At 40.3% G+C, this 16756-nt stretch overlaps 1 protein-coding gene and 1 long non-coding RNA gene across 12 annotated transcripts in view; one reads left to right on the top strand and one right to left on the bottom strand.

Moving 5' to 3' along the window:
* The window catches only part of nfasca (neurofascin homolog (chicken) a), a 144733-nt gene that overhangs the window by 50445 nt on the left and 77532 nt on the right, over positions 1-16756 (top strand). The window lies entirely within an intron of this gene.
* Positions 11503-13538, bottom strand: LOC122980828. The gene is made up of 4 exons (XR_006403091.1): positions 13226-13538; positions 12720-12795; positions 12277-12390; positions 11503-11779 (listed from the first exon to the last, which is right to left on the bottom strand). It is a non-coding gene; the product is annotated as an uncharacterized LOC122980828 (long non-coding RNA).

The following is a 16756-nucleotide window of genomic DNA, read 5'->3' as shown; positions in this document are numbered from 1 at the left end:
TAGAAAATGAGATGTCTCGTGGTTCTTCAGCAGCTCCTGAAATGTGTGGTGTACCGCAGGGGTCAGTTCTTGGTACACTTCTGTTCTCTGTGGACACGTTCCCGCGTCATTCCACTGTTGTAGTCCACTGTAGAATATTGTAAGGCACTTAACAATAGACTGAAGTTTTAGTCCACCCTCCCTCCCCTTACAGATATATTGTGTTGCGTGTGGTTGGTATATAGCACGTTAAATGGTTCATGAGCATGACACACTCGCGTATGTAAAAAGTGCGTCAATAACCTAGCATAACTGCCAACACAGATGTAAACAGCTGCTCTCTGCTCATCTGCCAAAGTTCAGAAAAATTACAAAAAGTGAAGATTCCTTGTCTTTGGAAGTGATAACTATCCTGCACATCCAGCTGAAGTAGACTTTAGAAGCATGACAATAACTGTACTGAACATTTACATTTTTGAACATCATCTGAAATAAAAAGCTCAATATGATTTTTTTTTTTTTATATCCAAGAAACGTAACAAAAATCAGGTCCTTATTTCCACCTTACCTCCTGGATAAAGATGAGCATGCTATTTTGCCATAAGACCAAGCCCTTTATGTCTGCAGCAGCTCTGCTCCAACTGCTCAAGGATCTGAAGAGTGACATTTAATGAAAAACAAGACAGAGATTACATAATATGTCAGTTTTTGACTACAACCACATTAAGCAAGCAAAACTGAGAACATATAATTTATTTCTTTCCATCCACACCAAGCCAGTGGTTTTCACACCCAAAAACAGAGCTCCAAAACTATATCCAGAGTGAATAAACCTGAAAACACAGTTTATGCATTTTTAGTGCAGGTGGAAACTATCAGACACCTGGTCAGACACTGGTGGCTGAGAAGTCAGCTTTCTGTTGCTTCTAACCCACTCTGTGATCATTCATTTGAATTGTTTGTCAGACAACATTTGGGATTATTAAATAGAGATTTGGTTGACATCTCAGTTTGCAGTGTGTCCACTGACGGAGAACAAAGAAGAGGAGATGAGGAGAAGAGGCATTTTCTTATTGGTTTGATGTTTCAGTCATTCAGCAGCTGCATTAAGTGGACATGAGGGGTTAGTTTGGATGTAGTCGTAGCCTCTGTTCACTGACTTATTGTTACCTTCAGGATTTTAATGTTGTTGCTGGCATCGCTGGATTTTTCCTAAGATGATCATTTCAATGTTTCAGTGTTTTTATATAATATTCTGTTTGAGTGCTTTGTAACTATAATGTATTTATTTACTCTGTTCTGTATTTAACACTCTTTGCTTTCTTTTAAAAAAAGAAAGTGTTGAATACTAAAAAAAAATGTACAGTGCTTTCTGTCTCCTCAGAGGGAAGGATGAGTGTGTGTGTGTATTTTGTACTTGATAGATATCGCCAACGTGTTAATTAGATTTGTCAGCAGCTCCATGCTCTCAACCAGCCCTTGTGATATTTTATAAGCACACACACACACACTTACAGACTCAGCAAAAAAAAAAAAAAACCCAACAAAACGACATTCACTCTTACAAAAGCATGCGCACACACACGCACACACACACACCATCATCCTGCCTAATCCCTTTCAATGTGTGTCCCCCACCCACACACACACACACACAGACATACAAAGGCACACTTTATCACACCTTTTAACCACTCCACCAGAGCAATAATCACTGACACACACTCGCACACTGACATGTCAGTCATTTTAACACCATGGTCCCCATGGGACATGGGGGGGGGGTTTCCTCACACTGTTTACACGTGCATGCACACACATGCATTCACACATACACACACGGACACACAGAGCTGTTGTTATGTCAAGAAAAAGCCAGAGAAGGACACGAGGACCTGAAACAAAGAGGAAACATGGTGCTTCACTATTTTAAAGTTGAAATAATCTTTATATTATCTATATATTATAGAGCAAACATGATGTAAAATAGCATTAAAAAGAGTATGACAACATGATGAGAAAAGAGAGAGGGGAAGGTTAATGAAAAGGACAGTGAAGTCTGCTCATCTGCTCATGAAAATGAGAGACTCAACTCTGACCAGCTGTGTTTTCTAAAGGAAGACATGAGGGAGAGATGGGAAGGACAGATGTAATATCATCCTACATAATGAATGAATAGACAGAGAGATGGAGGACAGGGAGGTTTCTGTTCACTCTGTCCCTATAGGTGGACACACACTCAATAATAGACTTAATGTCATTTTGCAGATGATACAAGAAAGGAGGAGAAAAAGACCAGAGAGGGGGAGGAAAAGAGGGAAAAGAGACCTGAGTAAATGAAATTTGGTAATGGTATAATTATGGAAGAGAAATGGGAAAGGACAACTGTGTGTGTGTGTGTGTGTGTGTGAGGCTGCGGCAGACCAGCCAATGGCAAAATGACTTAAATCACCGTGGTAACCTCAAGGCAGATGGGTCCATGCTGTCAAATTAGGCCTGGTAGCTTACCAAACTGCATGCACACATACAGACACACATGGATGCATACACGCACGCACATATGTGCACATGCACACACACACACACACACGATGTGTTTCACACAGAGAAATGTGAGGAAAAAGCAATTTAAGGAAGTGTTTCAGTTAGAGATAGACCTGCAACTACTACAACTCGAGACAGAAAAACAGACAAACAGAAAAAATAATCACCAACTATTTTGGTAATCAGTTTTAGTTTAAGAAAATATGCCAAAACTTTTTGCTGGTTTTAGTCTTTCAAATATGATGATCTAATGCTGTTCTTTTTCATACATGACGGTAAACAGAAGATATTTTGGTTTTGTTCAAACAAAAGAAGACATTTAAAGATGAGTTTGGGAAATTACTGGTATTTTCATTATTTTCTGAAATTTTATATCCAAAATGATTATTACTTGCAGCCCTAGTTTCAGTGTGGTTCAAGTTTTGCTTGTTATTATTTTTCATTTTCTTTATATTATTTTATCTATTGTTATTTTTTTTTAAAAATATTTACATTAACAAGATTAACAGAACATTTTTCTAGCAGAATGCCACAGCCCTGGAGGTAACCTACTCCCAAATGTGAGAGAAGTTTTTGCAAAGTTTAGAAGTAGAAGAATTACAGTAAATTGCAAGAAAAACGAAAGAAGCTGAAAGAAGTTCTGTTCATAGTAAAAACAAGTTTGTGGAGAAATTGCCAAAATGTCTACAGATAAAACCGTAAAAATCAGGATAGGTGTACACAGGAAGGGTGAACACCATATTTACAGTGGAACAGTCCTTTAAAGCAGACAAAAGGTGTGCCCTGCATGAAGGAGCTGCATGAAGCCTCCTCATGACATATTAATGGAAGCCCTACACATGACCTCAGTAGTCCACTGAGGAATCACACACACATGCACACGTCACATCAATGTACCGTATGTTTGTGTGTGTCAGAGGAAGTCAAGTGTTTGAGTTGTCTTGTTAGTCTGAAACGAGCATTGATATTATTAGAAGTATTATTATCAGCCTGATATTGCTTGCATAATGACTTTGTATTGGCTCTATCATGTTTGTGAGTGTACAGGGATCGATTGAATGGGCAGTTTGCAGATTTGTGCAGACTTATGTGCAGTGCTTATATAGCATGATATTGCACTGAACCGAATATGGCAGCTTGGACTGCAACAGACTGAACATATGACTGAAGTGAAGTCAGCCAGAATCAGCACTTGACGTCAGGCGATATGAACAGTGTGGCATTCACTTACTGATGTACGTACTGAAGTACATTTGAACAGTGATGTGTTCATTTACCAACGTATGTACAGAAGTGTATCTGAATGCTGATGCTGATGCCACTGAGCTCAGGAAAAGAGTGGACAAACTACATAGTGTCTACGAGTCTTGGAATAGAACTGAATGAAGTGATTGGAGTCAGTAAAGTGATTCATGATTTCCACCTCTACTACATCCACGGTCTGCATACATGGACATGTGGTCATACATGCAGATGCCATACATGCAATACATGCACTGAGAGAGAAGTTGAACATACTTCCAAACTGGCTTCAGCTTTATGCCAAGCTGCTGGCTGCTTACTATCAAAACAAAACTCTATCAGCAGCTTTCAGAGCTGCTGAAAGCTGCTGCTGAAAGCTGCTGCTGAAAGCTGCTGCTGAAAGCTCCAAAACAGCTATCAGAGAGTCAGAATTGTCTACTTCATACAGTATATTTACATCACATGTGAGCTATTTAGCTGGAGGTGACTGACAGTGGCTTACTGCCGTTAGTCTTTGCACAATGATCTTTTCCAATCTGATAGAAGGACCAGGTCAGCTATTGTTCATGCTAGTGTTTAAACATGAAAAGACATTTTTGTACCACACGCCTCTTATGAGTGTCTAGTTTAGACAGCACTACGCTAGATTCATGTTTATTCATTCACTCTCTCAGTAAGTCACTTGGGAGCTTACAAGGCAGACTCTTGTTTTTGTCTTTGACTTTGCTATTAGGCTGTTTTTTTTAAAATTAATTAGAATATAAAGTATAGAGACTGGCTTTTTATTGAAAGAGTTTTTTGTTTTTGTGTGTACACAGTTAGATTAAGACAGAGAGTGTTAGCTAGGTGATGAAATATGACTGTGGGGTATTATTATTATATTATGTGTAATAATATATTATACAATTGGGTGCACCTTGTTCCTTGAGTCAGGTCTAGGATGCATGCACACACACACACACACACACACACACAATCCAGCTGGTGGCCAGACTTTGAAATGATGCCCTCTGGATTATACAGTACTGTTTTTTGTTCTGTGAATTCAGCTTTTTTGCATTAAAACACGCACACACACGCACACACACGCACGCACACACACACACACACACACACACACACACACACACACACACACACACACACACACACACACACACACACACACATACACACATAGATAAAACACAGTGATTGCACTTTTGCTTCATCCCTTTCAGGCCTGTATGTTCTTCCTGTCTCTCTCCTTTATACACACACACACTCCTCAGATGCAGGGCTTTGATAATGGCAAACACACCTCCAGCCTCACACTCCCGCCAGTGTTGGTCTCCCCATTCACCTCCTCCTCCTCATCTTCATCCCTTCTTACACCCCCCCCCCCCCATCTTATCTCCCTCCTCCTTCCTCCCCCCACTTTCATCCCTCCTTCCCCTTGTGGGGCTGTTGCTAGGGAGCCCTGGCGACCGGGGAGTTTTCTCATTGGACGAGGAGGAATGGAGGTGGTGGAGAAAGGAGTAAGTTGAAAAAGGAGGAGGGATGGAGGAAAGGGGGTGAGTGGGGGGGTTGGAGGAGCACAAAGTGAGATCCAGATGTGCTAATGAGGTGGCATAGTGACCAACATTGCTTCAGCGGGTGATGGAGGCATGGAGGAAAAGATAGGATGGATGGAAACATGGAAGTGAGGAGAGGAGTGAGTGAAAGAACAGAGGGAGTGATAAGCTGATAAGAGAGGACATGGACAAGTAGAAATAATACGCTAAAAAATGGAGTAATGAAATTAGTTAAAAAGAGAAAGATTGAAAAGGAGTTTTGCATTAGATGGAGACAAACAACAGTCAAATATGATGAGATCATGTTTGCAATGAGAACAAAAGATTGACAGAGATGAGAATAGAGGAGAGGAGGAGGATAGGGAGAGAGAGAGAGGGAGAGGCAATTTAAAACAAGATGGGGAGTGTGAGTAGCGGTGGGGGGTTGAGGGAGATAGAGAGGAAGAGATAGATGGAGTGAGAGACAGAGGGCTAGACTGTACCCTTTCATTTATTTTGGCTGGCACAAAGGAACATTACCTCTGGACAAAAACACACACACTCACACACACATATTCTTGTATTACTATATATGTGAGGGCCTGCCATCGACGGCTCATTTCTTAACATTAAATTAAAACAAATTCTGAACCCAAACCTTAATCTTGAAAGAGCCATTCACCTGTTTCTGCATGTTTATTCCCATCTCCATGTCACATTTTAAAGCATCTTTTGTCTAAAGCAAATCACCTGTTTGCCATACACTTACATTGGCAGCAATCTGGAGTCTTTTTCAAGGACACCTGCACTGCACTAACCTGCCACCTGAGCTACAGACATTATATGGATGTTCTACCCTCCAGGCAGCCATTTCTTTCCATTGTACAATACTATAGTATCCAGTAGAACTGAAAAAAACTTGATTAATCAACAAGTAAATTGACAGAAAATGAACTGCTATCACTTCTGATAATCAGCTTCTCCAATGTGAGGATATGCTGTTGTTCTGTTTCATGATATGTGCAGTGGATTTTTTAAAAATGTATTTATTCAGGGAAATTTCACTGAGAGGAAGCCTATCTTTTACAGGAACACTCTGATCACATTCACACAGTTTCACACATTCACACCTAGAGGCTCTGCAGTACAAGTCAAGTCAGTTTTATTTATATAGCGCCAAATCACAACAGAGGCACTTTTCACATAGAGCAGGTTTAGACTGTACTCTTTAATTTACTGAGACCCAACATTCCCCCATGAGCAAGCACTTGGTGACAGCAGCAAGGAAGAACTCCCCCTTAATGGGAAGAAACCTCAAGCAGAACCAGACTCTATGTGGGCAGCCATCTGCCTTGACTGGTTGAGTTGAGAGAGAAAGACTGAGGAGGAGAGGGGAGAGAGCGAGCTGGACAGCAGACAGTCTGCAGCTGAAGGTCTCCTGCGAGACAACCACTGTCTGATCTGCCGGCCGCTGAGCAGCTCCACTGGAGCAGTTGTGCTCAAGGGCACCTCAGTGGTAATGTGGGGGGGGGGAAATGCTGCTTTGTCACTGCTTTTTCACTTTTCCCCACCCAGCACCCCTAAGAATTATGTCCCTGCTGGGTGATTCTGCAGTGCACAAGTTATGCCACTGCCAACATTCAGTGCCAATGCAGGAAGTAGTTATTTAGCAAGACAGGAAGTATAGATGGGAAATTCCGGGAAGTAGATGGGTACGTAGCACATTTGACTTTCATGCCAGAGCCAGGAGTTGGTGTCCCATCCGAGACCAACGTGTAATGTAATTTTTTCACCTTTATCCAATCTTTTCCTAACCTTCCCTAACCTCACTATTTTAACTGTAGCCATACCTTAACCGTATCCAAACCACAGTTGTTTCCATTCAGATTTCAGTTGTAAACCAGCACAAACTACAGGATCACATTCTGATTTGTCTAAAGGCTGGTCTTATGCTTATTCAGGAGGCAAAATATTCTAACCCTAAACTCCAGTATACTACAACATAATGTCATTCATGGCAACATTTTGTTTATGCTGACCTGCTCTGTTCGCAATCACCAGTACATACTCATTATAATCTTAAAAATAATTTGTAATGCTATATCGGTGTCATAATCAGCCTTTATATGTGCATTGGTTTCCTAGTCGGACAATATTTTGTCCTTTCAGGACACACACACACACACACACACACACACACACACAGGTAGGCAGGCTGCAGTGATGATTCAGCTCTAATGAGCCATTTCCAGTGGAGCAGAGCTGCAGTGGTCCTGTCATAAGCCTCTGGCTGAGCCCTCAGAGCCGACCTAACATTTATTTAACCTCCAGCTGGCTGCAGCCCTCTCATCTGCTACAGTGCACGCTCACTGAGTCACTAGTAGTGCTGTTTGATGACCTGCTCGTGTGGATTCCAAGCTAAATGCCATACAATATAATGAGCATCATTTGATGTTGAAACATAATGGCAATGGTTATGTGAAATAACACAAAAATATGACATTGCCTTGGTCAGGATCATGTAATAAATGGTCAATAATGTGTGGACTTGTGAATTTAACGTTGTTTTGTTGTTCGATTTGAAAAAAAAAACAATTCTTGAAAACCATTTGTAGTGCTGCTGAGCATATTTGGGTGGCTGCCAGGTCCCAGTGGGTGGGTGTGGTTTTTGATTGTGAACAGTGTGCCTGGAGGGATCACTAAATGGTCTCTTTGTATGTCATGAATACATGATGTCGTGACAAAGGTGAGAGGGGATGTCTTTAGTGTGATTTGGATGTCAGCAGGAGGTCTTCAATATTTCAGATGAAGTACGGAGGAGGAGGGTTCTTTGTTAAGTCATGTAGAAACACACCAAAGAAGAAAACTGTCAGGAAGCCTTGCTGCAAACAGGTCCTGGTGATTTTTGTTGAAAGGATACTGTAATGTACTGTAGATGTTCTATGTTTTATTTACGTCCATGTTTACTTGCTTGCAGTCAACTTCTTCAAATTCTTGCCTTTTCTGCTGCATTGCTGTGTTAATTTGCATGCTACCGCCACCCGTGGATCTGTGGAATAATGTGAAATCATAGGCAGGAATGTGTATTGCATCACTTGCGTGCTCCTTTGTGTGCCCTTCTGTGGGTGCATGAGAACTAACAATACGAGGACCCACTCATAAAATATTGCTCCATAGTGCTACTAGTGGTCAAAAACACTGGTACCTTTAATCTGCAACTGAAAATGTTCCAAGCAAATGTTTCCTCCAATTGAAAAACGTTTGGTAAAAACCACCAATCCTGAGCCTTTTTAGAGGTAAAAGTCTTCAGTAGGGATGAATGGGTTTGTAGTATTGAGAGATGAGCTAACACATTGATGGTTTTGGTCTTTAATGGGATTTGTTGACGATACCAATATAAAGGATATCACCAGCTTTAAACCTTTGAGTAACCTTTGACAATCAACCCCCCCACCCACCTTCACCCCACCCCTAATGATGATTATTATCTAATATTAGTGCTCAATGGCTGTTACTCGATATACAGTATGATTGGGCAGATGAGCAGGCCTTTAGAGCCATGTATTGTGGTCTTTATTCACGTATGTATTCAACACATGCCTTTGTGTGTGTGTGTGTGTGTGTGTGTGTGTGTGTGTGTGTGTGTGTGTGTGTGTGTGTCTCTCCCGCTAACACACACTAGGATGGACTAATGTGTGTTAGACGGGAGACTGACCTTCCTACTCCTTTCTTAGGCTTTGTTACAACTTCTGGCATGTTATGACCACTCCTGTCTTATTTGCACCTCTTCTTTTTTTCTTTTCTCTCAGTTTCATTCTTCATCTCAACAACAACATCTCTACAATCTTATTCATCTCTCTCTCTTTCCTCCTTATTATGTCAGGTTATGTGTCAAGTCTGTTCACTTTTCTGCAGCTATGGAACACACCTCATTCACATTGAATTAGTAACTTTCCCTTAAATGCACTTTCGGATCTGTACGTTTTTTTTAAATTGTAGATGCAGAGGTACTCAAATACATGATAATATCTGCCAATATCCAATATAATATCCAAGATAATACCCAATATCCACTATTCAGAACTCCACCTTTGTGTGTCACTTCCATCTATTTCTTTTTCAGTTCTTCCTCTGTCCTCTAACACCACATCTTCTCTGTCTCTCTGTTGTTTTTCTATTTCCTCGTTTTGTCTGCTGATCTCTATCTGCCTGCGTCTTTAACCTCTTTCCCCGTTGTCTCTCCTCCCCCCAGCCTCCCTCTACTGTCTGCCTGCCTCCATCCTGTCTTTGTGGACTTGATGGGTTGAAACTGACAGGGGGTAACAAACTGATTGGGGTCCCCCCGCCTCTTGTATTTCCTGTTCAGACAGTATGAGCTGACTTTGGTTCACAGTTCTGGATGAGCTGCAGAGGATTTGGATGGCTTGACATGATGTGGTCTTGTTGTCTGCTCGGCTTGTTTTTTCATGTGTGAATTGTTTTGTGTGTGTGTGTGTGTGTGTGTGTATAAATATACAGTATATGGGAGACACAAAATTGCTAATACGGGTTGGACTTATACAGAGTTCATGGCCGATATTTCTCTTTTATTAAAAACTAGTATCTGATATGATGGATATGATGCAGTAGGACTGATGTGATATTTATCATTCCAGTGATTGTAGTGTTGGCTCATTGCCTACTGTCCCTTAATGCCTCACACCACTGTTGTGTTTGTCATCTGCAATTATAAGCTGTAATAGATCATTCTCATGAAGGACATTTTGACTCATCACAGCAAGATAAGCACAAATATAACTCATAATATTAAAAGGAACCTGCTCTGATAACATTATGGCGTTTTTCCATTTTTTGGGGGGTAGTCACACCGAGCCATGACTTGAGTCAAGCTGGCACGCTGTGAGTGTTTTTCCATTACACAGCAGGCAAGTAGTTTACCTGTTGGAGGTGTACTGGTTGTCTGTAGCTCTTCATCAAACATCATCATCACTGTGGCTGTTTCTGCTTGTACTATTCCTCCCTGCATTATTTCTAACTGATCGCTCAACAAAGAGCTCCAAATATCTCTGTTTTTTAGTGCTGCTAATGAAGCTCTGCTAATTCGGTAAGGAACGCATTTCCTGTAAATTCTTCGCAATAATAGTCTCCCATTATTTGGTCATTTAAAAGCTTTTAATATGAAGCAGTAAAGCAGGAAATGTCGGGTTTGCATCTGTGGTAACTTGACCTGACTGATACAGCTGCAGACTGATATAGGCTTCCGGATAGCTAGGATAGCTAGCTAATCAGAACACAGTGCGCTCATCGAGAGGGGGGCTTTAAAGAGACAGGAGCTAGGACTGGAGCTAAGGACTGCCTGTTTCAGATGGAGGCTGAACTGAGAGGCTGCATAAAGGGTCAGTATAAGATAAATGAACTGTGAATCATGCAAAGTGACTCTAGTGGAGTCCCAGAATAAAAATATAGAGCTGGAAATAAGCATAATAGATCTGCTTTAATGATGGCTCTTCCATTTACTAGTAAGCATCAACAGTCTATCAGCATGAATAAAAGCAGAGCCTTGGAACACCTAAATGGAATACGAGTATCATTAGTGTTAGTATTCACGCAAGTGTTTAAAAGGTCAAAATGTCTACTGTGAGAAAGGTTGCTTGCTGTTTCTTTTCACAGACTATAGCTGGTGTAGAAGAGTAGATTTCTTTTGGTGGAAGGCTTCTTTAAATAAATAAATGTGGATATCAGACAAGGAGAGGAAAGATCGCCCCACTCTGCACAGTTAATAGTAGTAGCAGCTGTAATTTTACTATGTATGTATGAAAAGAATGATGTATGAAAGATAAGAAGACATAAATGTTCAATGTAGAGAGATGTAGACCAAGAAAGGAAATTAAAGTGCAGAAATAGGATTAACAATTACCAATTAACAAATAGGAAAAACAATGGTAGCATCTGTTTCCTGTTCAAACAAGCCACAAGATGAGGCAAAACTATGTGGCTGTGTGACATATAGTATTAGCTCTTTTCCACAACAACTTACCGAAACATAACATGTTGCCATTTTCAAAGGTTCTGCTTTTTTCTGCTTTTCACTGTTCCCTCATCACCTCCGTTTTACTAGCGTATGGTGAAAACACAAGAAACGGCTCAGGTTTTTTCAGTTTTTACACCCAAACACTCAATATTGGGAATGTTTTATTTTTGCCATCAAAATATTCAGATCGAAAGCACAAAATATCAGCTTCAGTCCAAATGTATTGGGCTTGCAAGTCCAGATCAGTCGAACCGTGCTAATGACAAGTCTCACAGGTATCCCTGCAGGTGTGTGTGTGTGTATTCCCATTGCTGCAGGTGGCGGTCATCATTTATTAAGAGGCCTCGTAAAAGAGGCTGTGTGGACACAGGAAGTGCTTCAGCTCACATCACCCCAGGAACTCTGAGATTGATTTATCTGGGATCGAGCTGCAGGGCACTTCCCCTCAGGGCTGGAAACACACACACACACACACGCACACACACACACACACACACACACACACACACGTATTTGAACAGTCAATCAACTCTGTATCCTTTCCTCTCCTGTGTCTCTTTACAGCTCCCCCTCTCTGCTGTTTCTTTCTTTTCATCTCTCCCCTCTTGAATGACCCTCAGGGCCATCTTTTTCATTTTTTATCACCTCTCTTTCTCTCCATCCAACCCTGTCATTCCCCTCCTGCTCTTTCTCTTCACTGTATTTCGATAAATAAAACCAGTGAAACCTGATCATCTTCCCACCGCATCCCCACTTTGTCTCATCTCCTCTCTCACTCTCTCTTTCCATTCGCTCTTTCTCTCCCTTTCCATTAAAAGTGGGTCATTCTGCAACATCGAGCCACAGCTCCTTCCAAGCATGACATCCACATACATACACGTATCGCCTGGCAACCACTCGCTCACCCCGCACCCCTTCCATCCTCTATTCTTGTTTCCTCCATCTTACCTTCCCTGGAGGTTGTGCTCGGTGCAGAGGGCTGGGTTTGCAATTTGACACTGCTTTGTTTTGTCCCTGCTCTGCTTCCGTAGAGGGGCTGAGGGTTAATTGAGGAGGCTTTGTCTAGGAAAGGAGGGTTAATTTCACACATACACATAATGTCAATAGACATACAGCGGAAGGTTTCAGCAACATTTTACAATGCTGCAGCTAATCTAAAGGGAAGTGAAGCATTTTTCTTAGAGGTGAAATGTAGAAGTTAGAGTTTGATCAATGTCATTTAATGGCTGATATTGATGTTTTGTGCCACATGACAAATTCTTTAACATTATCAGGCCAACAAAGTCCAAAAAATATTTAGACTTTAGACATTTAACTTAGGAGGCAGCAACAGCATGAAAGTTCATTTTTGTACTTGGAAACAAAGAAACAAAAAAAAAAAGACCACTTACTAGCTTTATCCTGAGCTTTCAACATTGCATCTCACAGTCTTCTTCTGTGGATGGAGTTAAATGGGGAAGACTCCATCTGCTGAGAAATACTGTTGAAAACTTTTTCCTGAGAACCTGAACCACATCTCGAGGTCTAAGCAGATGGATTTCAAATGATGATCATGAGATATGATTGAAAACTCTGGAATAAGCAAATGAGGGGGGCTTTTTGGTGTTTTTCTTTTTCTTTTTAAGCATCCAGGAAACCAGGTCCTAATACTATTACTACTACTAGAGTGAGATATTACTTACTAGTATTTGTATATTGTATTTGTAAGTCCAAAAATTCTTGTATTTTTTATTTATATTTCATGCTCTGGATTTGAGTAGCCGTCATTAAAACAGAGCTTTTCAGCAGCCAACTCTCATATCTCAGATTTTTAGAGCCTTAGTTGAAAGTTCATGCTTTCAATTGCATAACACACAGCGATAATGTTTCCACAGATGTTATCACAGAATGTACTCACTGTGATGGTTTACCCAGCATAAGCAAGTTTTAAGTTTCCGCCTCTTTCCAATTGATTTGAAATGAGGTGAAGTCAGTGACTGTCTGCAGTGCAGGAGAAAGCTCCACCAAGGGTTGCGTCAGAAGATTTCCAATGATAATTTCTGCTTAGGTTTTTTATCAGTGAGAAAATCACTTTCGTAGAAAAGAAAGATATGCACACACTTTGTTTGGCAAGATGACATCCACAAATCAACACACTAAACACAGATCTGTTTTACTGCATCATTTAAAAATCCTGTAGTGAAAAGAAACATCAGAAATGAGGTGAGGGAACCTAAAGCTCAAATATTTCTTGGTTATAGGATGACATTTCATGATACAAATTTAGAAACAACGCAGTAACATTTATGACTTCTACTGCTGCCACCACAAATCAAAAAACATCAAAACATCAACCCAACACCTCTTACACAATGGTTGTCATAGCAACCCCTTTTAAAGGACATCTATACCAAGGAAATGATGTCATTGTCATAGACATTTCCCCCATAACGTCTTTAGCATGTGACCTGTGACCTTTGAGTGTGTGCATGAGCCATTTATTGCCATGACCTATGTGTGTGTGTGTGTGTGTGTGTGTGTGTGTGTGTGTGTGTGTGTGTGTGTGTGTGTGTTTGGCATAGTAATGGATTAGGTTAAAAGGCCATGGCTGGAGGCTGAATAGGAGGTTGGGGGGTGGGTGATAATATTCATGTATGGAGGTGTACAGTACATATAACACACACACATGCACACACAGAGCCTCTGGGACAGTCATTAGTGAATTGGTGAGTGCTAGACCTGTTATAGATCAGCAGGGAATAGCAGGTGATAGACTGGACATCAAAGTGCCCACATGCACCTCATGAATACACACTCCTTATTGTCCCATGAGGCTGGTGAAAGCAGGTCAGCGAAAGCTACACTGAGGTGTGTTTGATGGATCAGTCATTTCTTTATTCACTTCACACATTAAGTGCGGTCTTTACTTTTTACAACCTGTGTAGAAACAGTGTTTACTGCTGGATGTTTTATTTAATCAGAGCCAGCCTACTGCTTCTTCTGTTGTTTCAGTTTAAAGAAACACTCCAGCATTTTGGGAAATATTCTATCATAAAATTAAAAGAATGAATCATTGCATCAATATAAATATTTTGTACCAAAGGTCTTGAAAAGGATATCACCTTGAAAGCGATTCCTTAAAGAGTTTGTTTTTATGCCTGTTTAATGGAGATGTCTAAATTGCATAGAATAGATGGTTCAGGATGTCAGTATTCTACTTGCAGATAATGTATACAGTGGTAATGTAGTAAGACAATCTGTACTCTGACAGAAGTCCCATCTATTGAGATCTGAGGATAGATTTACAAAGCATGACTAATGTGCTGTAATCAAATTAAGATCAGATGTTGCTCAGTATTTTCAGCTTCAGTTCACCATATTCACTGTAAGTCATTATTTTACAATCCAAGCTCTCTTGTGGATAATTGTGTTCACTATGTGTTTATTCTCAGCTGAGACGTAATTACAAAAGTACAGTAAGTTAACTCAACTGACTGATTGCAAAAGTCCCTTATGAAATATAACTATAAACACAGAGCATTGGGTCCTGAGAACTAAGACTAAAAAGCAGTCCTGTGTAAAAATAAAGCTAAAGGTGACCCTCTGGTGATCATATAGGCTGAGGGTATCCTGCTGATCAGGCTGATTGAAGTGGTAGCTAGAAATAGCCATTCAACCAAAAACCAGCAAAACACATCACAGATAACATAATATGTAGTCTGGTCAACTGATCATCATCAAATGTTAGAAATTTAATGTAGTACAAAATTGAAACACTCAAGACCCAAGTAAGTCAGCTACTTCAAAATTATATCCAAGTACAGTAATTGGATATAATACAGTGTGTCTGAATCCATACAGAGGCTTTGGAGATTTAGATCAATGTAATTAACACACATACAAAGAACTGTACATTATGGAACCATTTACACACAAATACACAGGCAACAATCAAAATGTGGAGTAGCAGAGGCTGAAGGTTCCAGTGACAGTCATTGTACACTAAATGTTTTTAAGTGTAACCACTGCATGTCTTATGCAATCCGTCCATTAACTATAATCTCCAGTAACCTCTGCTCAATGAACCCTCCTTAAACCAGCACCCAGAATCATCGTATTTCAAATATTTTGTCATTTTTGAATATTGTGCTGCTGCAGTGGCGAGGTCAGTTCAAACAGAGTGTTGTTGGGGTGAAGTCAGATAAGGTTGAGAACTTCAGGCCTGTTCCCAGTACAGTGCTGCTGCTAAACAAGATGACAAGGAGAGTCTGTATTGTATGTTTCAGCATTATTACACAGCACTGCAGCCTTACTCACATACACATTCTCCTCAAGTAGGGCATACTACTACTGTGCCCCTTGGCAATGCACTTAACCCAGTTAAACATTTCTTCCCCAGATGTTCAATATGTGTCATACTGTAGTCAGAGGGGATATGTTGCTTAAATACACAACGGATGAACTCTTTAGTCATCAGATCGAGTTAAATATGATGCAATAGCTTATAAAGGCTGATAGTTTAAAAGTTCAACCACTCTGAATGTGCTTTTTACTACACAGCTGTGTACATGATAAATTTATTTATACTCCTACTGTATGAAAAAGTTCATTGTAAAGTGAGCTACTCTGAACAATTCTTACTCTTGTGAATTAGTTATGAGCTACAAGTATGTGGATCCATTAAAGGAACATTTCTCTGATTTTTCCACATCAAAGCAGTTGCACGTTTGTATTGTCTACAGCTCAGTGTTCTCTTTAATTAGCTGTAACATCCCATGTTACTTAGATGAGCCCAAAATAGCCTTCAGTAGATGCAAGCAGAGAACACTGTTATTTTTTAACCTCTTCCACTCCCGCCCCCCTACTATAGACCCATTTTTTGGGGGGACAGGGGATATTTAGGGGGAGATAGCAGGTCAACAGTATATACCAAATACAAGTGGTATACACCATCTGAAAGCAAGTAATGAATCTGTAATGAACATTGTGTTTTGGTTAGGCACCTATTCAAATTTTGAAAGTTTAGAGTGTATAAGGGCTTAGAACATCATGATGGAAGTATTTGATGACCACTCCCATGCTCAGTTATGTCTCATAAGTTGTTTCATCAATTTTTGGGTTGATACCTTTTGCTATACAGATTTGGTGCAAAACCATTTTTAACCACTCGAGAATTGATGAAAATGGTCAAAAATCCCTTCAAAATACCACTTTAAGACACTGAGACCTTGAAGAACACCATAGAAAAATTCATGCTGTGATTTCAGATCAAAAACTTTTGACAGATTTGGACATTTCTGTAAGAATTGCATTTTTCAGCAATTGGATGGTGCATAGAAATCCCCTTATTGTCAATATACCTAGGAAAGCCATACATCCTCTGAATGCCTGAGTTCTCTAGTTTGTGGTTGTTACGTTTCATGAGGCTGTGATTATCCTAGAGGTCACA

The sequence above is a fragment of the Thunnus albacares genome, chromosome 4 (genome assembly GCF_914725855.1).
Source record: "Thunnus albacares chromosome 4, fThuAlb1.1, whole genome shotgun sequence".
Lineage (NCBI taxonomy): Eukaryota > Metazoa > Chordata > Actinopteri > Scombriformes > Scombridae > Thunnus > Thunnus albacares.
The sequence above is the reverse complement of the archived record's forward strand: the minus strand, read 5'-3'. Positions and strand labels throughout refer to the sequence as shown.